We start from the raw sequence: 7095 nt of genomic DNA, 5'->3' as shown, positions 1-7095 counted from the left end.
TTTTAAGTGTTGATTGTCTCCTGCTTTTCAATGAATGCATGCAATGTTTCCTTAAAATTTCTTCTACGAGGTGAAGCATAAGGAGGTGCATATCCATGAGAATTTTGGAAAGTCATTGATTGCATGTTCATTTGTTTCACAAATTTGACACACAATGTCTTGAACAGATTTTAATTAACCACTCTTTTTACATTCAAGTGCCTCGACTTTTCTAGCTAAAGATGCAAATTTGGCTTGGAGGTCATGATCTTTTCTAAGGTTGTACATACCTCCACTAGATGTATGAGGTTGATTTTTACCCGATGCCTCATAAGTGCTCGTAGTGTCTTAATTTTGAGCATTTTCAATTAGCAAATCTAGATACTCCATTGCTTCATCAGGGTCTTTATTTTCAAAAGTTCCATTACACATCAATTCCACCATTTGTCTATCTTTAGGTGTTAACCCTTCATAAAATTGTGAAACTAATCTCCATGTTTCAAAACCATGATGAGGGCAATTATTAAGCAAGCCTCGATATCTATCCCAACATTGATAAAATGTTTCACCTGGTTTTTGAGTGAAAGTGGTGATTTGTCTTTTGAAAGAATATGTTCTATGAGATGGAAAAAACTTCTTTAAAAATTGTTGTTGCATTTCATCCCAAGCACGAATGGATCTTGACCTAAGATTTTGTAGTCATGTTTTAGCTTTATTTTTTAATAAAAAAGGAAAAACTTTTAATCTAATGGTATTCATGCTACAATATAAGTCATTATAGATGTTACAAACTTCTTCAAATTCTCTCAAATGCAAGTATGGATTTTCAAGATCTAAGCCATGAAAAGAAGGTAAAAAGTTGAATAATGCTTAGCTTAAAATTAAAATGAGATGCATCAGGAGGAAAAACTATGCATGAGGGTGCACTTGTTCTTGTGGGATTCATGTGGTCTCTTAGTGTTCTAACACGGTTATTCTCATTATAAAGTGATTGGTTATATTCTTCGACCATATTTTCTGAAAATGATGATGATACCCTACAAAGTCTACCACTTAATGTACGTGACTAAACTCTCATGCACATGTAGGAATAGAAATAAAACAAAATAAATAAAGTTAGATATAAGAAAAGTTAAATGAGATAATTTGTACAAGAATTTACCTCCTTGGCAACGGCGTCAAAAACTTGACACGATCAAAAAATTGATGTCTTCTCCCAAGTGCAGGAGAGTCGAAGTAATAAATAACCCGGCAAGATTGGGGTCGAACCATAGGAAGGTTAATTGTATAAATTATAGATGACAATAACAACAACAACAACAATAGTAGTAGTAGTAGTAGTAGCCATCTGTTGTTTTATGTTTCTGTTATCATTGTAAATCTGGGGTATGCTCCTTATAATATTTGTATCTTCTTCTTTTAATACATACGTCAACTTACCAAAAAAAAAAGTAGTAGTAGTAGTAGCCTTGTTAGGCTTGTTTTTTTCCTAATGCTACAAGGATAGAAAGTCAACAATTTATTCTTCTAAGGAAGTTTGGCCAGATCTTGTTCTTAAAGAGAGGAGGATTATTTAATGTTTTTTCTAACAAAGAAAGAAAAGTAATTAAATCAGCAACAAAGGAGAAAATTTGTTTTCTTATTTGTCCAAGTTAAACAAGAAAATCCAAGCTAATCAAGGACATCAAAGAGGGCAGCAACATAAATTTTTCAAATCAGATTTCTCATTGTTTATTTGGGACTTTTTAAGGGTGAAAAATCTGATTCTAGCATATTTAGAATGATAATTTTCAAATTTTTATTATTTTCTTCTTGGTCTTTGGGTCCTTATTACTTAATTGAGTAAATTGTAAGTGAGCTTCATATAAGTCGACCTAAGGAGGGTCCATTAGGGTTTCTTTAAGTCTAGTCAGTATAAATAAAGGCATAATCAAATATATAAGGTTATGCAATTTTCAGATCAATAAACTTCTTTTGCCGCACTTGTTGCGTGTTGGTGGGATAATCTCCCTTCCTTGGTTCTCTAAAGAACTGAAGAACAACTAATTTTGTTGTGTTATCCTTATACTTCTCGTTCGCGAATTGATATTCATTGGGTGGGGGTTTTTGTTTCTAATAGTGCTGGTGCCTAGGTACAAGTTATCTTTGTGTCACACTCCTATCAAACTTGATTTACTTGGCTTTCTGGGATTTGATGTCTTTGCATGTGGGTTGCTTGACCGCGTGTTGAAGAGGTTTGCATCATGGAAGCTTACTTTAATTTCAACAAGGTTCCTTATCATAAAAAATTGGGCCTTTTGTACATAAACTTTCTTGTGGTGCTAGCGAATGGTGGTTTGGATTTCTAGACTTTAGAATTTGTATTGGTATGCTTTTAATTTTATCTTAGCAAGATTTGAGACAATCATTAATTTTAGAGTTTAAATAAGTAAATAGATTATTATTATTTGCCTTATGTTCAACCATCTTATAAAGCAGAGGAAACACATGGAGGAGTTTGGTGAAAGCAAATTTTCAAAATTAACTAATCATGTTGAAGATGACGTGATTAAAATGTTGAACCTTAGAGAGATAGCCTAGGTGAAGCTAAGTGGGGGGTGAATTATGCAAGGTAATACTATAATTTAAAACGTTTTACTTAATAATATGCAATTCTAAACACTTAATCTAATGTAGAAGCAATAAACAATATAAATGAGATAATTAAAGAGTTAGAGTTTAGAGAGAGTACACTGAGTTTTATACATGTTTGATAAACCACATGTTCCTCTCCTTGAACTTATGTTTCAGAGTTCCACTATCACACAATGGTTTTTTTAAAAGGTGAGAACAAATCATTACACGATATTTTTATGGGTGCAAGATCAAACCCAATCCTTTTACAGGTTTAAAATTAAATTGTTATCTCTAATCTTTTTTTTTTTTGTAGGTTAAAGACTAGAAAACCTTCATGAATCCCTGTTGAAGGACAAGTATTAAGCCACACATAATTTTTGTCCCTGGGAGACTTTCCCAAGTGTTTAAAGCATCACCTATACTTTCCATAGTATACTCTCTTAGTACAGTTGATTGGAATAACATTTAAGCTCTTTAAGAGTATTTTGCCAATTCACACTTAACCTGTTTTTTGGATGATTACAAGTGAAACAAGGGTGTTAGAAGTTGTTCTTGAGATGGAGTATGCTTAGATATTTTCCTGAGGAGTTCCTCACATACTTTGGCTAAGTGAAAGGCTATTTATATGCTTAGAAATGAAACTACCTATTAGACATAATTTCTGCCCATTAGAGAATCAATTGGATTGTTTTTAGAATTGGTCAGACCCTTTTAGAATCAATCAAACTATTTTGAAGAACATAAGTAGTTTCTAGAAAATTTCAAGAAATGGACTAGCCTTTCTAAGAAATAGCTAGGTTGTTTTCGTAAACGGTCTGACCGTTTCCCAAAACTATTAGACTATTTTGGCTACTGTTCAGTCAATGTCCTATTTTTATGTTATGTCTTTTCTTGGTTTTCTTTGGTTCTTTTGGGTTTGTTTAGGTTGTGTGGATGTCACAAGGTGTCCTAAACCCTATTACAAAATATTGATTGGCAAAGTTACATATTTACAAGTTCTTTATTCTTGACTTTTGTGAATCCTTTCCTTACTTTTTTGATGATTTCTTGTTTGTTTTAAACCTGTTTGAATCATCGCAAGGGTGTGTGAAACATATAATATACATATCCATATTTATATGGCATGAATTGTGTTTTACTTAATAATTAAAACAAGATTAATGCATGTGTTACACAAGCATGTTTCATGTAGCATATTAACAAATACTCATTAAATCATTTGAGAATTATAGCATGACATTTAAAAGCTTTATGTCATAAATCATGATTTATCAATATGAAATACTTATATGTATGAACATGTGTATGCATTCGTCACAACTATATCAAATCAATGTTTTATTATTGATATATAGCATTTTGCTTCAATATTCAATGTTTATGTTATCATCAAAACATAAATGTATGCATTCATCAAAATTATATCAAATCAATGTTTTATTATTAACATATAACATATTACTTAATTAATAACATCATTAATCAATGTTTATGTTATCATCAAAATATAATTAAATCATATCATTGTAGACATGAGGCTAACGTAAAAAGAGTGTTGACAAACAATTTTAGTCTTTTATCCTTAAGTTATAGAAGCCAGTGGCAAACAATGAGAATTAAAATCTTTTTTTGGATAAGTTAAGTATATTAACCAAAAAGAAACAAAATAACAACAAAGGCGCAAACCCCAAAAATCTTGGAAAGGCAAACAAAACCCATCTAACCTCAAGCAAAAAAACAAAAAAACATGGGCATACCTTAGAGAGAGGCTAAAAGGACATGTCCTCAAAACATAAACAAGAAACAAATCAATAAGAACCAAAAATATCATTAGATCCCTATGAAATATGAAGTCATCTATTAGTATCCAAAATATTACAAAGAAGATTAACTTTATAAACAATACAATTAACAATACTTTATAAACAATTCAACTATTGTAAGGAGCCTCACCATGTAATCTAGCATTCCTCTCCCTCCAAATGTAGTAAACCAAAATAGTTAACATCAATTTGGTTATCAAAAATTTAAGAGAGCTACCTTTACTAAAAAAAAATGAGCCATGACATGGTATTGACCCAAGATCGACACCTAAAAGGATGAGGTATTTAGAACAAAGATCATACCAAGTACGATGGGAGAATAGGAAATAAAAAAAAATAAGTAATCAACATCTTCCTTACCACCCCCACATAAAAGGCACCATTTCTGACGACTTGATGATTTTTAGCAACGGGGATGTAAAGTCAATTCGTATGATCAGAACGGTGCTCACAAAGTTTCAAGACCTATCAGGTCTGTATCCAAATCCAAACAAAAGTGACATCTTCTTGAGCGGTGTGTTAAATGCTGAGAAGGAGCAAATTATTCATATTCTTGGGTTTAGAGAGGGGGAGCTCCCTATGAAATATTTGGGAGTACCTCTTCTCTCATCCAGACTAAAGGCTGTTTATTGTAAGGGCCTCGTGGATCGAATCACCTCTAAAGTTCGACATTGGACTTGTCGAACACTCTCGTATGCAGGACGGGTACAACTGATTAATTCAGTCTTATTTTCCATACAAGTCTATTGGGCATCTCTCTTTCTCTTACCTGGGCAAGTAATTAAAAATGTGGAGCAAATTATGAAATCCTTTCTTTGGTCAGGTTCAGATATGAGAACTACTGGGGCTAAAGTGGCTTGGGATCAGGTATGTCTTCCAAAAAAGGAGGGGGGGCTAGGAATAAAACGGATAACAGAATGGAACAAGATTGCTTTGTTGAAACACATTTGGAACCTGTGCAATGACTCAGATGGCTCAATATGGTCTACTTGGATCAGATCCAATCTGTTGCGAGGTAGGAATTTCTGGACAATCAAGACACCACAGAATTGCTCTTGGGCTTGGGGAAAGATTCTAAAGCTGAGATCCTTAGCATGGCCGAAGATGAAGTACATCATAGGAGATGGAATGACAACCTCTCTATGGTTTGACAATTGGCATCCTCACAGCCCACTCGCGGATTCTTACGGGGAAAGATTCATCTATGATTCAGGTATGGCCAAGAACGCGAAGGTGAATGTGCTAATTCATAACTCAGAATGGAAAACTCCTACCACCCAAGCTATTGGCTGGCACCCCATTATAGAAGCTATTCCTTCCAATTCTAATCCTAAAATGGGGCAAAAGGATGAGATAGTTTGGTTGGATTCGCCAAATCACAGATTCTCGATCAAAGTAGCTTGGGAACAACTAAGACGTCATCGTCAGATGGTTGAATGGCATGACATTGTGTGGTTCAAGAATGCTGTTCCAAGACATTCATTTCTTCTATGGATGGCTGTCCAACAGAAACTCACAACTCAAGATAAACTTCATCGGTTTGGTATACATGGTCCCAATAGATGCTCGCTCTGTCTCCGCAACAATGAGGATCACAACCACTTGTTCTTTGAATGCTCCTATACTAAAGCGATCTGGTGGGATGTTTGTGACAGATGCGACATTCCAAGAATGACAAAAGGCTGGGATGAATGGATTCGATGGGCCACTGTCTCTTGGCATGGCAAGAGTTTCGTCAATTTTTCTCGTAAACTGAGTTTTGCAGCTACAGTGTATCATGTATGGCAAGAACGGAATGCAAGGATCTTTGCTGGAATGTCTAGAACTTCGAATTTGGTCTTTAATCAAATCGAATGTATCATTCGTGATAAGCTTGATTTGATGAGGAATGTCGCACCAACAAATGAAAACAAAAGGATCCAACGAGCTTGGAGGGTGAATACCATAGATTCTTAATTCGTTAGTTAGCTGGTTGTATTGGTTTCCCTAACGAATCCAGTGAGGTTTCAGTGTTATGGTCGGTGGCTAGCTTGTAGCCATCTGTTGTTTTATGTTTCCGTTATCATTGTAAATCTGGGGTATGCCCCTTATAATGTTTGTATCTTCTTCTTTTAATACATACGTCAACTTACCAAAAAAAAATAAAAGGCACCATTTAACCTGAATAAATTGTAGGATATAAGCTCATCCTGAGTCTAAAGGGCCTCATAAATAGCAAGTCATAAGATTAAAAAGAATCGTGAGATAACATGTTTATGCCATATAAGCACTCACCACTCCATTTTGTTATGTAACGGATGGATAAAATTCCTAGCACTATGAATGGAGAAAATACATCTAGTATCATCCTTACAGAACACAATATTTAATGTGGACCAGCCTATAAACACCAGTAAGGACCCGGTCCAAGACAAAGGCATTGAAAGAGACATTGAATGTCTTGGTTTTGAAGGTTTCAACCAAGTCAGAATTGAACGGTCCATTGGAGTATCAAGAGGAGGCCCTAGTACATCTTATCCATGTGCAAGAGGAGCCGAATACAACCTTATTTGGGCCATGAGGTGAGGACAACAAAGAAAACAAAAGAATCATACTACAACTTGGAAACAGCATGAGTGGCTCCTTTTCCTTTTGTTTCTAGGATTAGAACTGCATGGAAGGCTATAAATAAGCCCTG

General features: G+C 34.5%; 1 non-coding gene across 1 annotated transcript; it reads left to right on the top strand.

Moving 5' to 3' along the window:
• The first annotated feature begins 481 nt into the window (after positions 1 to 481).
• On the top strand, positions 482 to 590 carry LOC133674968 (small nucleolar RNA R71). The gene has a single exon (XR_009835296.1). It is a non-coding gene; the product is annotated as a small nucleolar RNA R71 (small nucleolar RNA).
• Positions 591 to 7095: the final 6505 nt, after the last annotated feature.

Source organism: Populus nigra, chromosome 15, assembly GCF_951802175.1.
Source record: "Populus nigra chromosome 15, ddPopNigr1.1, whole genome shotgun sequence".
Lineage (NCBI taxonomy): Eukaryota > Viridiplantae > Streptophyta > Magnoliopsida > Malpighiales > Salicaceae > Populus > Populus nigra.
The sequence above is the reverse complement of the archived record's forward strand: the minus strand, read 5'-3'. Positions and strand labels throughout refer to the sequence as shown.